This window comes from Heptranchias perlo, unplaced genomic scaffold, assembly GCF_035084215.1.
Source record: "Heptranchias perlo isolate sHepPer1 unplaced genomic scaffold, sHepPer1.hap1 HAP1_SCAFFOLD_44, whole genome shotgun sequence".
In the NCBI taxonomy this organism is placed as follows: Eukaryota; Metazoa; Chordata; class Chondrichthyes; order Hexanchiformes; family Hexanchidae; genus Heptranchias; species Heptranchias perlo.
In genome coordinates this window covers 7,951,208-7,974,212 of record NW_027139453.1, presented here as the reverse complement: position 1 = coordinate 7,974,212, position 23,005 = coordinate 7,951,208, and positions in this window count along the sequence as shown.

Here is a 23,005-nt window from a genome sequence, read left to right as displayed (position 1 = left end):
GTCTCTGCTGATTAATCCTCTTCCTGTTCTATGAAGTCTGATACAAAGTAATTACTTAGCATGACTGCCATTTCCTTATTTTCAATTACAATATCGCCTGCATCTGTCTTTAAGGGGCCCACATTACCCTTAGCCACCCTCTTTCTCTTAATATACTTGGAATTACTTTTAGTGTTATCCTTGATAAACCTTGCAAGTTTTTCATCTCATGTTGCGTTTTTGCAACCCTTACTACTTTTCTTATGTCCCCTTGCTTCTCTTTATATCTCTCCCAGTCTGTGGGGTCTCCACTATTCTTTTGCTTGAAGCTCCTTTCCCTTCAATTCATCACTTAAAGGGGCAGTTTGATTCTGCATTTATTTTCCCCGGTGTTTCGTGAGATATCAGAAATTGAAAGCGACCCATACCATACTACACGCTTACAGATACAAAGAGACTGCACTCTGCTTCAGTGAGTTGAAAACCGAGAGCGGTTTCAATGGTGAACGCATTTACTAGCAAAATATTTTCAAAGAAAGTGCAGGTCATTGAGGTTCCTTTAAAGTACTGATTGTTCACAATGAACGTCTTCCTTGAACTAACAAGAAGTCCTATCTCTCCGCCCTCCTCCTTACCAGTGAGCCTGCCTTTTACCGTCCATTTCATATGGGTTCTGGGCAGATGGTCGTGATGATCAAATTTGCAGAACACATTATGAGGTAAGGACGCATCTATATTTCTGAGGCCTTAATAGGTTTCAAACACAACTGTTGCACGAGATCTGTGAACTATGATCTTCCAACCCTCCTTAGATATGGGGACAGTGCCGGAGGACTGGAGGATTGCAAATGTTTCCCCTTTTTTCAACAAGGGGAGAAGAATAAACTCTGCAATCACTGGCCAGTCAATCTAATGTCGATGGTGGGGGAACTTTTAGAGACAGTAATCTGGGACAAAGTTAATTGGTACTTGGCAAAGTATGGGCTGATAAATGAAAGTCAGCATGGATTTGTTAAACGAAAGTCATGTTTGGCTAACTTGATTGAGTTCTTTGACAAAGTAACAGAGAGGGTTGATGAGGGTTTATTTTCTGAATATGGACTTTCAAAAGGCATTTGATAAAGTACCACATAATAGACTTGTTAGCAAAATTAAAGCCCAAGGGACTCAAGGGACAGTGGCAGCATGGATACAGAATTGGCTAAGAGACAGAAGGCAGAGAGTTGTGGTGAACGTTTGTTTTTCAGACTGAATGGAAGCATTCAATGGTGTTCCCCAGGGGTTAGTATTAGGACCACTGCTCTTTTTGATACAAATAACCTGGATTTGGGTACAGAGAGTCCAATTTCACAGTTTGCAGATGACACGAAACTCAGAAATGTACGAAACAATATGGAGGATAGTAACATGCTTTCGGAGTACATAGACAGACTGGTGAAATGGGCAGACACATGGCAGATGAAATTTAACACAGAGAAGTGTGAAGCGATATATTTTGGGAGGAAGAATGAGGAGAGGCAAAATAAACTAAATGGTACAACTGTAAAGGGAATGCAGGAACAGAGAGAGCTGTCGGTGTATGTACACAAATCTTTGAAGGTGGCAGGAGTTGTTGAGAATGCTATTCAAAAATATATGGGATCATGGGCTTCATTAATAGAGGCATATAGTACAAAAGCAAGAAAGTTATGCTAAACTTTATAAAACACGGATGTGGCCTCAGCTGGAGTATTGTGTTCAATTCTGGTGACCGCACTTTAGGAAGGATGTGAAGGCCTTAGAGAGAGTGCAGAAGAGATTTACTGGAATGGTACCAGGGATGAGGGACTTCAGTTATGTGGAGAGACTGGAGAAGCTGGGGTTGTTCTCCTTGGAGCAGAGAAGGTTGTACGACAGTCTGTCATCTGACGCCCTCGGCACCATTCACAGAATAGGCTCTGGATTTAGGCTCCGGCCTCTGCAGGGACGAGGGTTTGTATCCGACTGCTGCCACTATTTGTCACATCAGCCATGATATAATTGAATCGCGGAACAGGTTCAAGGGGCTGAATGGCCTACTCCTGTTTCTACGTTCATATGTAGGTATTTGCACGCCCTGTCAGTCGGAGTTTTTTACGATATGTAAAACAAAATTTGTCCTTTACAAAATAAGAAAATATCGCACCCTTCAGGCTATCAAATTCTTGGATTTCATACAAATCGCAAACAATAGGCGGACAACGTTGATGTCTGTTAGTCGACTCCAGGATTTTGGTAGGAAGAATGAGGAGAGGCAATAGAAATAAAATGGTGCCATTTCAAAGGGGGTGCAGGAACAGAGAGACCTGGGGGTGCACATAAACAAATCTTTGAAGGTGGCAGGACAAGATGAGAAGGCTTTTAAAAAACCATGCGGGATCCTTGGCTTTCTAAATAGTGAGACATGAAGTACAAACGCAAGGAAGTTATGCTAAACATTTATAAAACAGTGGCTCGGCCCCGGCTGGAGTATTGTGTTCGATACTGCGCGCCACACTTTAAGGAGGACGTCATGGCCTTCGAGAGTGTACAAAGGAGATTTACTCGAATGGTTCCAGGGATGCGGGACTTCAATTATGTGGAGAGACTGGAGAAGCTGGGGTTGTTCTCCTTAGATTGGAGACGGTGAAAGAGAGATTTAATAGAGGTGTTAAATGTCATGAAGGGCCTTGATAGAATATATAAGGAGAAACTGTTTCCACTGGCAGGAGGGTCGGTGACGAGAAGACACAGATTTAAGGCAATTGGCAAAAGAACCAGAGGGGAGATGAAAGGATTTTTTTTTTGCACAGCAAGTTGTTATGATCTGGAATGCGCTGCTTGAAAGGGCGGGGGAAGCAGATTCAAACGTAACTTTCAAAAGGGAATTGGACAAATATTTGAAGGGGAAAATTTTGCAGAACTATGGGAAAAGGGCAGGGGAATGGGATTAATTGGATAGCTCTTCCAAAGAGCTGACACAGGCACGATGGGCCGAATGGACTCCTTCTGTGGGTGTATCATTATAGGATTCAATATGATTCTGTAGGGTTATTACAAATAGCTGCGTCATCTCTGGGTAGAGATGGGAAATTGACCTGTTTGCTATTCATTGCCTTGTGCTAATAGGATGCATGTGTCGACCTCCCATGGTAAATGGGAAGGGAGAGGTAGGAGAATTATTCACAATATTCGTCCCTCACGTAACATTTGCTGTTCACGAGTAACATCATTTACTCATGGAAAAATGTGAAACAGACAGAACCGTCTTAAACCGGCAGCGACCGAAATGCCTCCGCGTACACAGAGAGAGAGTTTGTTTCCAACAGCATTGTGCAGCGGGGAGCAGGGCTGCATGTTCCAACTGGAATGTGGTTCCTCCGGTTTAAACGACTCCCAGGGGTAAGGGAAAGGTGAATGGCCCATCCCTCAACTCGACTGGGTGTTCCCCGGGACACACGCCGAGACTGATATTAGACGGGGCTGGAAGACCAACAAACCGGTGAAGGAGGCGCTTTGGTCCGTCCGAAACCTGCTGGTCTTCCGGCTGAAGGAGCTGTCCACGACCGAATGTTGCCGACTGGCGCACTCCAAGGTCCAGGTTTACTGCTGCGGGACGCATTGAGGTGAGGAGCGACCTACGCGAAGGCTTTATGGGGAAATGTAACTGTGCAACTCAACCCCACCCCCCTCCATTGTATCGTACATCATGTATGGTGCGTAACTGTAATGATTGTACCGGGGCCATTGAATTGTCCTGTATGTACCGTTGCAAAATATATTCACAAGAGTTCAGAAGAATGAGAGGTGATCCCATCGAAACATATAACAGGACTAGACAGATTAGATGCAGGGAGGATGTTCCCGATGGCTGTGGAGTCCAGAACCAGTGGTCACAGTTTCAGGATAGGGGGTATGTCATTTAGAACCGAGATGAGGAGAAATTCCTTCACTCAGAGGGTGGTGAACCTGTGGAATTCTCTGCCACAGAAGGCAGAGGAGGCCAAGTCATTAGATGTATTCAAGAAGGAGATAGATATATTTCTTAATGCTAAATGGATCAAGTGACATGGGGAAAAAGCGGGAACAGGGTACTGAGTTAGACGATCAGCCATGATCATTTTGAATGGCGGAGCAGGCCTGAAGGGCCGAATGGCCAAATCTTGCTCCTATTTTGTATGTTTCTATGTTTCAGTGACCCGTATTGTAATGTTTGAAGCATGACTTGAATTGCATTGTATGTACCTTTACAAATTTTATTCATTAAGTATATGTTAAAAATTTAAAAAGTCCCATCCCAGAGAGACTATTAGCTCGCCCGCCTTCGACTGGTGTTCTGGTTTGGAAGCTAAAACAGCGACTCTACATTTATCTTGACTTTGGTTCCACGTTGTGGGGTGTTGGGGGATCAAAGTACTTTAACTGACACATCTCAAACAATAAGACCACTGATCAGGCGGAGACAAGTCACTAAGTAGAACCTATAAATTATTTTGAACGTGTGTATTTTTTTTTTACATAGAATTTACAGCACAGAAACCAGCCATTCGCCTCAACTGTTCCATGCCGGTGTTTATGCTCCACACGAGACTCCTCCCACCCTACTTCATCTCACCCTATCAGAATAACCTTCTATTCCTTTCTCCCTCATGTACTTATCCAGCTTGCCATTAAATGTGTCTGCTCTATTCGCCTCAGCCATTCCATGCGGTAGCAAGTTCCACATTCTAACCACTCTATGGGTGGAGAAGTTTCTCCTGAATTACTTATTGGATTTATTGGTGACTATCTTATATCTATGGACCCTAGTTTTGGTCTCTCTCATAAGTGGAATCATCTTCTCTTTACCTCCCCCGTTTAACACCCGCACTCCCCCAATGATTTTAAAGACCTCCAATAGATCACCTCTCGGCCTTCTCTTTTCCAGAGAAAGCAGCCTCCGCCTTTTCAGTCTTTCCTGCCCCTAGTGTCTGCACTTCTCATCTGTTTGGTTGAATTTTGATGCAGTTTTTTCTGCTTTCTTGTTGGATTATAAATAATTCGATACTTCAGAGAATGGCTGGAGAATTGTGTACAATTCTGGGCACCACATTTAGGAATGATGTGAAGGCTTTTGAGTGGGTGCAGAAAATATTCACTGGGTTGGTTCCAGGGATGAGGGACTTCAGTTACGTGGATAGACTGGAGGAGCTGGTGTTATTCTCCTTAGAGCAGAGAAGGTAAAGAGGAGATTTGATAGAAGTGTTCAAAATCATGACGGGTTTAGATAAAGTATATAAAGAGAAATTGTTCCCATTGGCGGAAGGGTCGAGAACAAGAGGGCACAGATTTAAGGTGATTTGTCAAAATAACCAAAGGGGACATTAGGGAAAAGGTTATTATGCAGCGAGTATTTTAATCTGGAATGCGCTGCCTTAAATGGTGATGGAAGCAGATTCAATTGTGGCTTTCAAAAAGGAATTGGATAAATAATTGTAGGGAATAAAATTGCTGTGCTGTAACCATTCTGTCATTCTGGACAGAGAGAGATAGAGAGAGAGAGAGAGAGAGAGACAGAGAGAGATTGACCCGTGGGCTATAGACAGTTGGGGAGCGATAGGCACGGAGAGAGAGATAGAGAGAGAGAGATGGAGCCAGAGAGAGACAGAGAGAGATGGTGAGAAAGAACGAGGCACAGTGAGCGAGACAGAGGCAGAGGGACGGAGCTAGAGAGAGCTAGAGATGGAGAGAGTGAGAAAGAGAGCGAGGCACAGAGACAGAGACAGAGAGAGAGAGAGAGAGAGAAAGAGAGTCAACGAGAGAGCTGGAAAAGGGGAGACAGAGAGACCGAGAGAGACACAGAGCAAGAGAGAGAAAGGGAAAACGAGAGAAAGACGGACAGAGAGAGACACACACACAAAGAGCGAAAGAAACAGAGAGCGAGAGATACATACAAAGGGAAAGGGAGAAAGAAACTGAGAGGGGGGGGGGGAGAGAAAGAGACGCAGAGCAAGGAACAGAGTGAGAGACACTGAGAGAGAGATAGACAGAGAGGGTGACACGCAGAGCAAGAGACAGAGAGAATCATACACAGAGAGAGGGAGACTCACCGAGAGAGACAGAGGGAGGGGCAGAGAAAGAGATACAGAGATGGAGATAAAAATGGAGAGACACAGACAGAGCCAGAGAGAGAGAGAGAGAGAGATAGGCAGAGAGGGAGAGGCACAGAGATGGACGAAGAGAGTGTGAGCGAGACATAGAAAGAGAGAGACAGACAGAGAGAGTGGCAGAGAGTCAAAGAGAGAAAAAGATCGATAGTGAAAGAAAGGCAGAGAGAGCGAGCTCGGTTGATGAGGCAGAGAGAAATGGAGACAGAGACAGAGAGAGACACAAAGAGGGAGTGAGAGACACACAGACACGGGGACACAAAGAGACAGACAGACAGAGAGAGAGAGAGACAGATATAGTGACAGAGAGAGAGAAGGAGACAGAAAGACGGATAGAGAGACAGAGAGGGAGAGGGACAGTTTGAGAATCAGAGAGAGAGAGAGATGGAGCCAGAGAGAGAAAAATAGAGATGGTGAGAAAGAAAGAGGCACGGTGAGCGAGACAGAGGCAGAGGGACGGAGATAGAGAGAGCAAGATAGAGAGAGAGAGAGAGAGAAAGAGAGAGGCACAGAGATAGACAGAAAGAGAGAGAGAAAAAAGAGAGTCAGTGAGAGAGAAGGAAAAATGGAGACAGACACACACAGAGCAAGAGAGAGAGAGAGGGAAACCGAGAGACAGACGGACAGAGAGAGAGACACACACATAGAGCGAAAGAAACAGAGCGAGAGATACACACAAAGAGAAAGGGAGAAAGAAACAGAGGGGGAGAGAGAGAGAGAGAAGCAGAGCAAGGGACAGAGTGAGAGACACTGAGAGAGAGATAGACAGAGAGGGTGACACGCAGAGAAAGAAACAGTGAGAATCATACACAGAGAGAGGGAGACTCATCGAGAGAGACAGAGGGAGGGGCAGAGAAAGAGATACAGAGATGGAGATAAAAATGGAGAGACACAGACAGAGCCAGAGAGAGACACAGACAGAGACAGGGGGAGAGAGAGATAGGCAGACAGAGAGGCACAGAGAAGGAGGAAGAGAGAGTGAGAGAGACATAGAACGAGAGAGACAAACAGAGAGAGTGGCACGGAGTCATAGAGAGAAAAAGAGTGAAAGAAAGGCAGAGAGAGAGAGAGAGCTAGGTAGAAGAGGCAGAGATTAGTGGAGAGAGAGACAGAGAGAGAGACACAGAGGAAGAGAGAGACACAGACACGGGGACACAAAGAGACAGAGAGAGAGAGAGAAACGGAGATTGAGAGACAGAATTTGGGAAACAATGAGAGGGAGAAACACAGAGAGAGAAGCAAACACAGAGAGACATATGGAGTGAGACAATTAGAGAGTCAGAGAGCTCGGGGACAGAGAGAGACACACGTAGAGAGAGTCGCATAAATACATAGATACAGAAACAGAGAGAAGGAGAGAGAGACAAACAGAGAGACACACAGAGAGAATGACCCAGAGGGATAGAGGCAGTGAGAGAGGGGGGGAGAGACAGAAAGACAGACAGACAGGCAGAGAGAGGAGCAGTGAGAGAGAGGGTGATAGAGACAGAGAGAGAGACGGTGAGAGAGTAAGATCACAGTGAGCGAGAGAGAGGCAGAGAAACGGAGATATAGACAGCGAGAGAGAGAAAGAGAAAGAGAGAGGCACAGAGACAGAGAAAGACACCGAGAGAGACAAAGAGAGTCAGAGAGAGAGAAGGAAAGAAGTAGACACAGAGATGGAAAGATACACAGAGCAAGAGAGAGAGCGAAACGGAGAGACATTTAGATATTGAGTGATAAACAAACAGAGCGAGAGAAACACAGAGAGTCCCACACACTGACTCCCCAGAGCCTTTCCACTATCGACAAGGCACAAGTCAGGAGTGTGATGGAATACTCTCCACTTGCCTGGATGAGTGCAGCTCCAACAACACTCAAGAAGCTCGACACCATCCAAGATAAAGCAGCCCGCTTGATTGGCACTCCATCCACCACCCTAAACATTCACTCCCTTCACCACCGGCGCACTGTGGCTGCAGTGTGCACCATCCACAGGATGCACTGCAGCAACTCGCCAAGGCTTCTTAGACAGCACCTCCCAAACCCGCGACCTCTACCAACTAGAAGGACAAGGGCAGCAGGCGCATGGGAACAACACTACCTGCACGTTCCCCTCCAAGTCACACACCATCCCGACTTGGAAATATATCGCCGTTCCTTCATTGTCGCTGGGTCAAAATCCTGGAACTCCCTTCCTAACAGCATTGTGGGAGAACCGTCACCACACGGACTGCAGCGGTTCAAGAAGGCGGCTCACCGCCACCTTCTCAAGGGCAATTAGGGATGGGCAATAAATGCCGGCCTTGCCAGCGACGCCCACATCCCGTGAACGAATAAAAAAAAACACTGAAGAAGAGAGAGACACTGAGAGGAAGAGAGACAGGGGGAGAGAGACCTGGAGAGGCAGACAGAGACAGAGAGACTGAAAGAAAGAGAGAGAGATACGGAGAGAGAGACACGCAGAGAGACAGAGATTCATAAGCTAGAGAGAGGGAGACTCAGAGAGAGAGACAGAGAGATACACAGACACGGAGAGAGAGACAGGGAGAGAGAGAGAGAGAGGCACAGAGAGATAGTCATAGAGAAGGAAACATCGAACATAGAAAATAGGAGCAGCAGTAGGACATTCGGCCCTTCGAGCCTGCTCCGCCATTCAATATGATCATGGCTGATCCTTTATCTTAATACAATTTTCCAGCTCTCTCCCCATACGCCTTGACGCCTTTTGTATTCAGAAATCTATCTAACTCCTTCTCAAATATATTCAGTGAATTGGCCTCCACAGCCTCCTGTGGTCGAGAATTAAACAGGTTCACCACCCTCTGAGGGAAGAAATTTCTCCTCATCTCATTCCTAAATGTCCTATCCCGTATCCCGAGGCTGTGACCCCTTGTTCTGGACTCCCAGCCAGGGGAAACATCCTCCCTGCATCCAGTCCATCTCGTCTTGACAGAATTTTATATGTTTCATTGAGATCCCCTCTCATTCTTCTATACTCGAGTGAATACAGTCCGAGTCGACCGAATCTCTCCTTACACGACAGTCCTGCATTCTAAGGGATCATTCTGGTGAACCTTCGCTGCACTGCCTCTCTGACAACTATATCCTTTCTTAGCTAAGGAGACCAAAACTGTACACAATGCTCCAGGTGTGGTCTCATCAAGGTCCTGTATAACTGCAGTAGGACATCATTTTCCTATACTCAAATCCTCTTGCAATGAAGGTTAACATACCATTTGCCTTCCTAACTGCTTGCTGCACCTGCATGTTTGCTTTCAGTGACTGATGTAGAAGGACACCCAGGCCCTTTTTTACATCAACATTCTCCAATGTATAACCAATTAAATAATACTCTGCCTTTCTGTTTTTCCTTCCGAAGTGGATAACTTTACATTGATCCACTTAATACTGCATCTTCCATGTATTTGCCCACTCACTCAACTTGCCTAAATCACCATGAAGCCTCTTTGCATCCTCCTCACAATTCACGATCCCACCTAGATTTGTGTCATCAGAAAATTTGGAAATATTACATTTGGCCCCCTCATCCAAATCATTGATATATATTGTGAATATCGGGGGCTCAAGCACTGATCCCTGCGGTGCCCCACTCGTCACTGCCTGCCACCCAGAAAAATACGCATTTATTCCGACTATCTATTTCCTGTCTGTTAACAAATTTTCAATCCATGGAAGTATAATACCACCAATCCGATGTGCATTAATTTTCTGCACTGACCTCTGATGTGGGACTTTATCAAAGGCCTTCTGAAAATACAAATAAACCACATCCAGTTTTTCTCCCTTATTTATTCTACAAGTTACATTCTCAAAAAAACAACCAGTAGGTTTGTCAAACATGATTTCCCTTTCATATATCCATGTTGACTTTGTCTAATCCCATTGATATTTTATAAATGTCCTGTGATCACATCCTTTATAATAGACTCCAGCATTTTCCCTATGACTGATGTTCGGCTAACCGGTCTGTAGTTCCCTCTTTTCTCTCTCCATCCTTTTTAAACAGTGGGATTACTTTTGCCACCCTCCAATCTGCAGGAACTGTTCCATAATCTATCAAATTTTGGAAGATGACGAGTAACGCATCCATTATTTCTATGGCTACCTCTTTTATTACTCTGGGATGCAGATTAGCAGGCCCTGGGGATTTATCAGCTTTCCGTCCCATTAATTTCTCCAGCACCATTGATTTACTAATACTAATTTCCTTTAATTCCTCCTTCTCAGTAGTCCCTTGTCTTCCTAGCTTTTCTGTGAAGTTATTTGTGTCCTCTTCCGTGAAGACAGAAACAAAGTATGTGTTTAATTGCTCTGCCATTTCCTTGTTCCCCATTATAAATTCTCCCGTTTCTGTCTGCAAGGAACCTACATTTGTCTTCACTAATCGTTTTCTTTTTACATACATGTAGAAGCTTTTACAGTCCACTTTTATGTTCCTTGCAAGTTTATTCTCATATATTATTTTCCTCTCTTATTCAATCTTTTGTTCCTTTTTTGCTGAATTCTAAACTGCTCCCAATCCTCAGGCTTGCTACTTTTTCTCACAACTTGATATGACTCCTCTTTGGATCTATTACTGTCCTTAATTACTTTTGTTAACCATGGTTGGGCCGCTTTTCTTTTATGTTTTTGCACAAGAAAGGAATGTATATAATTGTTGCAATTCATGCATTCGTTCCTTAAATGTCAGCCATTGCCGATCGACCATCATTCCTTTTGATGAAGCTTCCCAATCTATCAGAGAAAACTCACTCCTCATACCTTTGTAGTTTCCTTTATTTTTTAGATTGAGGACCCTAGTTTCGGATTGGACTCCTTCACTCCCCATCTCAATGAAGAATTCTGTCATGTTATAGTCACTCTTCCCGAAAGGACCCCACACGACAAGATTATTAACCAACCCCTTCTCATTGCACGATATTCAATCAGGGTACTGTCGTGTAGTGATTGATTTACTGGACTAATAATCCGGAGTTATAAATTCAAATCCCACCACTGCAGCTGGGGAATAAAAAAAAACAATTAATTAAAGCAAATCTATAATTTAAATACCAGTTTCAGTAATGGTGGCCATGAAACTACTGGATTGTCGTAAAAACCTGCCGTTCCTACCCCGTTTGGCCAACATGTGATTCTAGATCCAAAGCAATGTGCTTGATTCTGAAATGACCGAACAAGCCATTCAATTGTAAAATCTCGAACCGGACGGACCACTCGGTACCGGCCACGACAAAGGCCAGCTCACACACCATCTGGACTTGGAAATATATCGCCGTTCCATCATCGTCGGTGGTTGAAAACCCTGGAGCTCCCTTACTAACAGCACTGTGGGAGAACCTTCACCACACTGACCACAGCGGTTCAAGAAGACGAGTCGGCGCTCGCTTCTCAAGGGCAATTAGGGATGGGCATTGAACACCGTCCTCGCCAGCGATCGCCCACATCCCATGAACGAAAAAACATCGAGAAGAGCCTCTTCCCTGATTGAGGGAGAAATAGAGGGAGAGAGTTGCAAAGAGTCACAGCGAGAGAAAGAAATGCAGAGAGAGTGAGAAAAAGAGTAAGTGAATCGAAGAGAGAGGTATACAAAGAGCACAACCGATAGAGGCAGGGCGAGAGAAGGAAACGTCGAGGGTCGGAAATACGGAGAGTAAAAAGCACAGGTCGAGAGAGCAAGACAAGGAGAGACAGAGTGGAAAGGACATAAAGAAAGGAGCGAGGAATTGTAAAGGGGAGGAATGGAAGGCAGTAAAACAGGCTACTGAGAACGGAGCTTTTGACAGCGCTGATGAAATCATGAGTAGCAACATTCCAAGGAAACTCTCCACCAGTTTGATGGTCGTACTCAGAATTAGACTGTGATATTTGGGCAAGAGAAAACTTTCTATGCGAGGAACAGGCCAGAGGTTCAATTGTACATCAATCTGAAACAGACAGGGCAAACATTTCTGGAGTGCAAAGGGGAGACAATATCATTAGCACTTAGGAGCCGCGCCATGTACCAATGTGGTGTGTTTCGGTTGCTCTTTAAAGTGCCAGTGCTCATGAGGCACGGACAGGAGAGGAACTACTTAGGACTTCATATCGATCGTTTCTAGTAAATTCAACCAGTAATGGAGATATTTATAAAATCAGAAACTGCACACCCAGTGTGTGCAATATGCAAATTTTAATTCATTTCAAAGAACGACTGTCCAGTTACATTACAAATAATGTTTATAAGAATGATCAGTTATTTCAAACAGTCTGAAAACATGAAAACATTAAAGATCTGAAAACAGGAGCAGCGCTGGGCTTTTGGGTTTTATCTGTTGTTTATCATCAAATAGTTTCACGAATTGAAACAGGGAATGTGGGAAAATAAAACATGATTTTAGTTTATGATTCATCGCAGTCCAGTAAGAATCTTGTGGTTAAATATTCATATATTAAAAAGGAAAAAATGAAGTGAACTCAGTTGTATTGTGGAATAGCAGGAGATGTTAGAAAATCAGCCTGAGACTCGCTGATAGATCCTTTGAACCGTGTCAGGCTGCTCTGGACTAAGTGGTGATTTCACAGTAATGATTGGAGATAGATCCACTGCAATATAATAAAATGAAGAATTGATCCTGATACATGTTGCACTTGCATTTCTGTCCTCAGCATCCAGGGGCAGTAACACTGGTGCTGTGAGGGAGATGGGGAGAAGTGAGGCATCTGACGGGATCTGAATCATTCCTTCCACAACCTGAACAACATGGAGCTAGAGTTAAATCTCCCTGGCAAACTCATGCTGAGAATTTGTGAACTCACACAGGGTTCAGTGGAGACTAAAGCCTGGAATCAGATGAAGGCAGGGAATCGTTCTCTGAAATTGATGATTTTCGAACCTCAAAGAGTATCTGAATCACGAGGAGCAAACAGCGGTAAATAAGGGCAGACTTTTCATTCAGCTGATTCCAGTGAATGGGTGACTTTCCAAAAATCGAAGCAAGGAAGCGTGATATTATACCAAACATACGAGGGGGAACATAGGAGGTGTGAGACCAATCAAAGAAAGAGGAGCACGGTATTATACCAAACGCAGTAAGAGGAGCGCGGTATTGTACCGAAAACAGTCAGAGGAGGGCAGTATTATACCAAACATATTAAGAGGAGAGCGGTATTATACCAATCACAGTAACAGGAGAGCGGTATTATACCAATCACAGTAAGAGGAGAGCGGTATTATACCAATCACAGTATTGTACAAATCACAATAAGAGGAGCCCGGTGAGATGTGAGATCAGTATGATTGCTACGTCGCATTCCAAGCTGACGCAGCGGGAACGGGCTGTACTAGTGAGAGATAAACACCATTCTGCTATCTGGTCAATGGGCAAGGCCATATGTTTTAACCAACAAGTTCAAAAGTTATAGTTGTAATTAATGCCTAAAGCAGAACACCTAGCTGTGCGGAAGGAGCAGGTTTGCACGACAAGGCTACACCTTGTGAAGGAGTGTCGTCCGGTGCTCAGGGAAGTGACACTCGAAGAACATCGGAAATGCTGGAAACCCTCAGCAGTTTGGGCAGCCTCTGTGGAGAGAGAAACCGAGTTAACGTTTCATGTCAATGACCTTTCATCAGAACCAAGTTGGGCAGTTGTGTTAGATAATAGTATGAAACATAGGAATTGTTTCACTCATGTGGGATGATTTGGGTACTTTTCCCTCTTTGGAAGTTCAAGATCAAAAGTAAAATAAGGGCTCGTCGGGGATCTCTCACATATTTAAACAAACAACCCCGAAGCGAGAATCATACCCCGAGACCAACGAGCCCACTTACACGGATCCGTGCACTCAAGAGCCAACCATCGTAAAACCCTTTTTGGTGGCTATCCTTGATAAGCAATTATGAGGACAGGTTGCATAGACGAGACTTGCATTCCCTTGAGTATCGAATATTCAGGGGTGATCTAATTGAGGTGTTTAAGATGATGAAAGGATTTGACAGGCAGATAGAGACTATTTCCTCTGGTGGGGAGTCCAGAGCAAGGGGCGTAACCTTAAAATTAGAGCTCGGCCTTTCAGGGGTGATGTCAGGAAGCACTTCTCCACACAAAGGGGAGTGGAAATCTGGAACTTTCTCCCCCAAATAACTGTTGAGGCTTGGGGTCAAATGAAAATTTCAAAACTGACATCGGTAGATTATTGGGCTAATTCGGGAGTTTAATTACTTTGATATTTTTTCCCTGTGACTTGAGTAGTTTCGATCGATGAAATGTTCGTGAAAAGAGTCAGTGTAAAGAGAGTCAGCAGTTCCTGTTTTCCCGAGACACTTCCTTCATACCTGAGACCGAAAGTTTGTCATTTCCGTAGCGTAGCGGTTGTCATGTTCACCAGTTACACGCAGAAAGTACTCGATTTTATCTCGGAGGGAAGCATTTTGTTGGGATTTGCTCCCCACAAATCTCCAGGGTCGAGTTTCTGCCAGCGTGAAAGGGGCTACAAACCTTATTTAAATTTAACAGCGGCTGCACCAGATTCCTGGTATAATAAGCACTAAATATTTTTAAGCAGACACCTAAGATACAGTATGTAAAATGGGAAGGGATAAAAGTTCCTGACAAGCAAAGCACAAAGATTTATTAACGGTTTAATTGTCACTTGACAAACAAGTCAGCATTTTCTTCAGTGTGCAACAGAACGTTGCAGGTTTATTAATGGTGATTAAAAGAAACATCAAGTGTCTCACAGACTTGAATTATTTTTGTGCAATGAACTATTCCCTCCCACGAGGTAACACTGCTTCAAACATATATGTTTAAATAAATATAAGTAGATATACAAAAAATGTTATTAGCATTCCTCGTGGCGCAACAGCAGCGGGTTTGATTACAATATTTGAAAGTTTGCGTTCTCAAATCATGTAAGATCGCTATTCATCTTATTGTTCATAAGAGCCTGGAAAATTTCGGAATTAATGTTTTCTTTGCTTTTTAACAATAAACGGAACTTTGCTCACTGGTTCTGCGGTGTCAGCGAGGGAAGCTTCATTTAAAAAATAAACTACTGGTAGCGCTGAGCAAGTTATGGCACAGCAGGTGTTGGGACAAGTGAGTGAACCGTCTTCGTTCAGTTAGTTGGTGCTTAAACGCCCGGGTGCTTGATTCTGACACATTGATGGGCCCGAGGGAATTTTACAAGTGATGTTCATTGCTCCCTGTTATTGATAATTGAAATGAAATGTTAATCTGGCAAAACCGGCGAACAAAATATTCAACAAGCGCAGCAAATACTGAGCACATTGAATTGCAATGTTTGGGGGGAAGTGAATCTGAAAAGCAGAAGATCTGAATGGAATTATCAACGATTGAGGGGAATACATTGCTCGATTTGCTACTCGATTGCCTTCTACACCATGGAATTCAGAACAAACTGAACCCTTGGGGCGGAGCCAACAGCCGGATCGCTGCAACAACAGACAAGGAAGTAGCAGTTTCCTCAGGCTTGGCTCGCTCGGTCGGTCGAGCATTCACCTCAGAATCGTGGGTGCTAGTTTCAACTTTACCACTGCACTCGTGAGCGAACCCCACGCTCCATTTTCCCCGGCAGAGTCACCGCGTTGAAATGGAGAATTTCTCCGCCACCTTTTTCTTGATATCACAATTGCTGGCGTGCAATTGAAAACGACCCTTCGCTTCACTGTGAGTGCAAGAGCCCAGTCTGTACGTGCCGCATGGCGTCCAATGAATGTTAAAACTTTAAAAGAAGAGTTAGCAAATCAGGTTCACAAACCTCGCTGGTGGGCAAGAGATTTTTAAGTCAGAGGTTCCAGCCTTGCCTTCATCTCTTGCCCTTTGCGAGGCAGTTATTCTGGTTTAAAGTTACAAAGTTGTTGAGTTGGTGATCGGGGGATCTGCAGGAAACTCAGCGGCCCCGGGTGAGACACAAAAAGATCTGCCCAAGCCCTGTCCCAATCTACGTTTGTGGAAGTAAACATGGGAGGGGGCGGTGTGACGTTCCAGTCAAACCCCCTGTCCGGGAACGCCTCGATTTTAAAATTCTCATCCTTGCTTTCAAATCCCACCATGCCCTCGCCCCTCCCTATGTCTGTAACATCCTCCAGCCCTACAACCCTCCGAGATCATGTGGCTACAAGAGCAGTTCAGAGGCTCGCATTCTGCGGCGAGTGACTCATCTCCTGACTCCCCAAAGCCTTTCCACCAACCACAAGGCGCAAGTCAGGAGTGTGATGGAATACACTCCACTTGCCTGGATGAGTGCAGGTCCAACAACACTCAAGAAGCTCGACACCATCCAGGACAAAGCAGCCCGCTTGATTGGCACCCCATCCACCACCCTCAACATTCACTCCCGTCGTCACCGGCGCAATGTGTGTGCAGTGTGTACCATCCATAGGATGCATTTCAGCAACTCACCAAGGCTTCTTCGACTGGACATCCCAAACACGGGACCTCGAAAACCGAGAAGGACAAGGCCAGCAGGTACATGGGAACGACACCACCTGCAAGTTCCCCTCCAAGTCACACACCATCCAGACTTGGAAATATATTGGCCGTTCCTTCATCATCGCTCGGTCAAAATCCTGGAACTCCCTACCTAACAGCACTGTGGGAGAGCCTACACGACACGGACTACAGCGGTTCACGAATGCAGCTCACCACCACTTTCTCAAGCGACGTCCACATCCCATGAACCAATAAAAAAACATCTCAGCGCTCCTCCAATTCTGGCCTCTGGCACATCCCGGATTTTAATCACTCCACCATTGGCGGCCGTGCCTTCAGCTGCCTCGGCCCGAAGCTCTGGAATTATCTCTCCAAACCTCTCCGCCTCTCTCTCCTTTAACGCATACCTTAAAACCTACCTCTTCGACTAAGCTTTTGGTCACCTGTCCCAATATCTCCTTATGTGGCTTAGTGTCACGTTTTGTTTGATAACGCTCCTATGAAGCGCCTTGTGACATATTACTACGTTACAGGCGCTTTATAAATGCAGATTGTTATTGTTGTGTCCTCTGGTTATCGACCCTCCTGCAAATGGAATCAGCTTCTCCCCATCCATTCCATCAAAATCCCCTCATAATTTTGAACACCTCTATTAAATCTCCCCTCTCCCCTTTTCTGCTCGAAGGAGAACAATCACAGCTTCTCCAGTCTCTCCACATAACTCATCCCTGGACACGATGCAAGGCGGATGGTTGCTACTAGGTTTGCAAATTATTGCCAGTCGGGAGCTGGACAAATCGAAAGGAACCGAAATGACAAACAGCTTTGTGAATCTGCAGATACGCTTTGGGAAACGGAATCAGAGGCGAATAAAGGATTGGCCAGACAGGCGGACAAGACGCAGCTGAGTTGGCATGTCACCCTGGAACATTTACTCTGATGTTGCGGATGAAATTAAGAGGTCGGAGCCATTTAAAGAGTTCCTCGTTACTGCAGATCAGTGATCAAAACCTGACATCAGCATCAGGACGCTCAGAATACTTAGTAACAGACAAAGAACTGGTTGCAGGAGAGCTGGTCCGGGTGATATCGATACTGTGAGCGAGGCCATACCGTTTCCATTTTTCCACAAACAATGCTCCATCCTTTATTTCTGGAAAAGTAACACTGATAGTGGACAATTGCATTTCTGTGGCTGCAACATTAAACTTTGGCTCGGTGAAACGCTGCTTTAGCGTATCTTGCAAGAAAAGGCACTGGATGGTCTCTGTAGCGCAATCGATTAGCGCGTTTTGCTATTAACCAAAAAGTTGATGATTGGTGTTCCCCCAGGTAAAGAATTGCACCATTCTTTTCCACTTTAGGATTCATTGCCTCATTCTGATAGCCCTGAAACCGAAGTTAGTTTTTAATTCCAGATCTGCAATAAATGGAAGACTTTTAATGGCTCCGATCTCTTCATCTCATTTCAAGTTTTCTGATGTGCGATTTGGCTGCAAGAAAACACTCTTGAACAATGTCATCTGAGCATGCCTGAAACGCCATAATTTACTCTGCGGTCGGATATCAGGCACATGGTAAAAAAAGAGTGAAATGTTTGTGTCGGCGCGATGCTCTGGGATTCCCTGCCGAACCATCGCAACTTATCCTTCTCTGCAGCGCTCCGAACACAGCGCAGTGAATGTCTCCCTGTGAATTGAGCTCCTTGACAGTAATTCCGAAATTAGTTTGGCTGAGGGGTTGTGTCACTAACATGAAGTTGTAACCACCAAGTTTCTGTTGTGTGGTGGTCATCACGTTCGCTTCGCACGCGAAAAATCCGCGGTTCGAAACCAGGCGGAAACATTTTGAAACCTTTTCCATTTCAAATGCTGAAATATGAAATGATTCACACTGCTGGTGAAATGTGGACAAGTGCGTATCTCCCAGCCCTGTTATTGCAGTCCGCTGGCAGCAGACGATGAAAGCCAGTGCAATATTTGGGGTGAAGGTTGCTTCTCACACCCGGTCGGACCTGGCGGAGATTTGACATGCCCCATCTATTCAACCAAAGTAGGATAAATGGAACGGTGTTTGAGAAACATTCATATGTATAAAAACATCCAGGATACTGCCTTCAGAGTGCGTGGCGCAAAGGTCTGACTCCAAATCAAATGGCTGCGTGTTTACATCACATCGGGGTCACTGTTTCTTTTCCCGCTCACATGAGACTGGATAATTCCCGAATTAAGGTTTTAATCGCTTTTTCACAAAAAAAAAACAGGAGTTTGCTCTGAACCCTGAGTGAGTACCTACCCTGTGGCAGGGAGGGAAGCGCCTTATACCCTATTTATTTCATGCAACAAACAGACACGAACACTGGTATTGATTCAAAATCGACCTGCAGTTGGACACACACAGAAATAAGACAAAGACAGAAACAGACAGCAACGACTTGGATAAATATATCTATATATAGCGCCTTTAACGTGTTCAGACGATTTTAGCTCGGTGAACGTGCTTCAACTTTCTGAAATTTACTTGTCCATCCTTCAGAGGTCACGGGAAATATATTTCTGCCTTTCGAAAAAAGACGCGAAAAGCAGAGACATGTTTTGTTTTCAACACGGCTGGTGAAATGGCCGGACTATCATAAATTAGGAGTCGCCTTTGAAACATTTAACGGCGATTCCTAAAAACCAATTCGTGCAAATTTAAAATCACGGTTACTATTTATTTAGGTCTGAAAGAAATAACAATAAAAACGTCAGTCAGCGCCCGCGGTGAAACAGTGTCGAACTTGTGATTAAGTTGGTTGTTATTGAAGTAACCGCTAGGCTAAAGCTGACGCCGTTTAAACGATGCGAATCCACTGAACGTAAAGGACAAGCTCATAACCAGCAGCTCCCGTCAACGTCAAACACCTCCTTTCTTGTTCAACAGAGGGAGCAGAGGCGTGTCCATCATCAGACGCCAGCAACTTTCAGAAACAGAACAGATGAATGCACAGATGCAAGTTCCAAATCTTTTCAATGCAAAGCTATTTCACTTTACCTAAAGGGCGACTGCCATGAGGCTGAAAGCAGGTCCCAGATGAAATGCGTTGAATCGTGACTTCTTTTCCAATGTTTGTCCGTCAGGTTTGCAATTCAAATTGTATTGGATATTGAAGATATTGAAATTTCAGGATGATTGCACAACATACCACGTGTAAAACAACCATCTTGATAACTTCAATCATCACACACTCTACATCGACGCTGCAGAGGCCCCAGCAACCGTTTCAATATTGTTTTTCTTAACTCACAGTTTTCAAAAGTGAAACATTTTCAGGGCGATGGGGAAACAGCAGGCGAGTGGGTTTAACTGGACAGCTCTTTCAGAGAGCTGGCACAGGCACGATGGGCCGAATGGCGCTGTCTTATTCTATGATTCTATTAATAGATCAATTTCCGCATTTCTCTGAGCCTCCCGAAATGGAGCGCAGTAATCGTATGTCTGTGAAATGAGCTCCTGAACAGTAATTCGGAAATGAGTGTGGTGAGCGGTTTAAAACTGGTTCTGCTCCAAACTGGAAATTTCCTCTCTAAATTTGATTAGTTTAACAATTCATCCCCCCTTTCAATCTTAATTATCTTTACATATTTTGTTTGATCTCTTTGTCTACTGTCATGCCCACAACATTAGTGTCCCTGGTAAATACTGAAGCAAAGTGATTATTTAATATTTCTGCCATTTCGCTATCAATGCCTGTGAGTTTGTCGTGTGTATCCCTGGGTGGCCCTCATCCTATCTTAAATTTTCTTTGGCTGTTAATGTGTCCAGAATACTTTACTTTTTTGATATTCCTTTTTGCCTTTCTAACAGTTCGTTTGACTTCTTTCCCCAGTCTTCTCACATTCCCATTTGTCATCCTTTCCTTTATTGTCCAGTGTGTGCCTTTTTCAATCATTTCAATTTTGCCCGTATTTCATTATTCATCCCTGGTTTGTCATTTCTGCCTAGTTTGTTCTTGCATTTTCGTTGGATATATGTCTACTGGACTTTATTGATCACCGTTTTAAATGTTTCACACTGCTGTTCTATTTCATTGTCCAGGTCATTAATATGTCAAACATTACACCGTTCAAAACTTCTCAAGTCACATTTCCATGACAAAGCCAGTTGCTTTTGAGGGAGGAGCAAATCGACTTTGGAAAAAAATCAGCTGCAGCCCAATCCACAAATAAAATATTTCCATGGAGAAGGAACAAGAAGAAACGTCAGAAAGTGGATTCGAACTCATGCCTCCAGAAAAATCTATGCTGTAAATGGAACGTCTTAGACCGCTCGGCCATCCTGACTGCTATGTGAATGTTTCATTCTCCATCATTTCTGCACTGTTCGCCAGTGAATGCCGCATAAACGTTGAAAGCGGCACGTGCCCAACGTGGGACTCGAACCCACGACGCTGAGATAAAAAGTTTCATGTTGCAACCACTGAGCTTGCCGCGCTTGACTGCACTTGGAAGCCTTATCAGTTATTGTCGGAAGCAGAAGACTCAATTTCCAAATTAATGGAGTCAATTCTGAGCAACAGGATAAACTGTCGCTTTGAAAGGCATGGACTCATCAAGGACAGTCAGCACGGATTTGTTCAGGTGAGGTCGTGTCTCACTAACTTGATTGAATTTTTCGAGGGGGTGACAAGGATGATCGATGAGGGTCGCGCAATTGATGCAGTCTGCATGGATTTTTGCATGTCTTTTGAAAAGTTCCCACATAGCAGATTGGTCAAAAAAGTAAATGCCCATGGAATCCAAGGCAATGTACCTTGTTGGATCCAAAATTGGCTTAGTGGCAGGAACCAGAGGGTAATGGTCAACGGGTGTTTTTGGAAGGAAGGCTGTTTCCAGTGTGGTAACGCAGGGCTCGCTGCCAGGTCCTTTGCTTTTTGTGGTGTACATTCACGATTTTGACTTCAACGCCGGGGGCATGATTAAGAAATTTGCGGGTGAAACAAAAATAGGCTGTGTGGTTGATAACGATGAGGAAAGCTGTAGACTGTGGGGGTTCAGGCAATTTTTTGATGACGAAGCACTCAATCTATCTCTCTTTGAACGAATTTTGAACGAATACGTGCGTTTGACCCGGCACAGACACGATTGGTCGAATGATCTCCTCTTGTGGACTGACATCATACGATGATTCCAAGTGTTGTCGGACGGAAAAGCAACACATTCCAAATAAGAACAGAAAGAGGAAACTAGTCGAACAGCATAAGAGCACCGTGAGATATTGCACTTGAGAAGGATGAGGAGGGATAGTTTATCATGGTGGAATTCACATAGGGTATCATTTGTGACTTTGATGAGGACCATTTCATGCTGCGACAGGGGCGGAAACCTAATTGGAGAGATTCAGACTGGGCGCGGCACCTGTCGTGCGCGGTGAGAGTGGGGGTGGGGGAGTCAGAGCTGGGACTCACCGGTGGAAGCAGCATAAAAGTTTAAAACGGTACTCGCCACCGTGGGGCTCAAACCCACCACCCTGAGATCTTATGCTCTCGCAATGAGAGTCGCTTTAGATCAGTTTTCTCTTGCTCAAAGTTATCTGTTTGTTGAAATAAAAGGAAGAGTTCTTAATGAAAAAGCAGCCACTGTCTGTATCTCTTGCTGTACTTGAAACAACACATGCCAACTAAGAGCAGAGGGAGGACACCATTCAGTTACCCATTGTGTTGAATCGCATGTCATCGGTTTCCGGAGTGTAGCGAAAAGTCCCCCGTTCAATCTCGAGTGGAAACATTATGTTGGAAATTGGTCTCCATGAACATCCAGATCGATTTTCTTCGCCTGCCAAAAAGAGAGACAGTGGCTCCTCCCTTATTCTTAAAAAGCTCCATCTTTTACTTCATTAAACAGATAACAGAGTGAGAGAAAATTGATCCACAATGACGCTCATTTCAAGTTTTATTCCCTTTAAATCTGAAAGGATATATTGGCTTTGGACAGAGTAGCTTTATGAAAGAAGTTGGTCGGGTGGGATCGACAAACCTTTTCCGAAGGTGGAGGACAAGGGAACCTAACCAATTATCTACCAAGTTCTCCTGAATTCTGAGGTGCAATGGGAAACCGAGCAACAAAAGCCCTTTCATTGACCGTGGAGGTTCAGACAATTTTCTGATAACAAAGCGCTCAAACTATTTCTCTTGTCTTTTTCCCGGTGTTTCCGGATACTGTCCACATATCTGCCCTGTATTTATCTCACCATGTGTCCACTTGCAGGGTGGTTGTTTGAACGAAGACGTGTGTTTGTCTTCCGTTTGGTTACATTTAATAAATGAGGGCATCAGGTGCTTCCCTCCCTGACACGGGGGAACCAGCGGCAGACTTTCGAGCAGGGTTCTGTTAATTGTGAAGACGCAAAGAAAACATTAATTGTGGAATTGTGCAAACCAGCTCAAAGGAAAATGTGTGACTCCGTCGT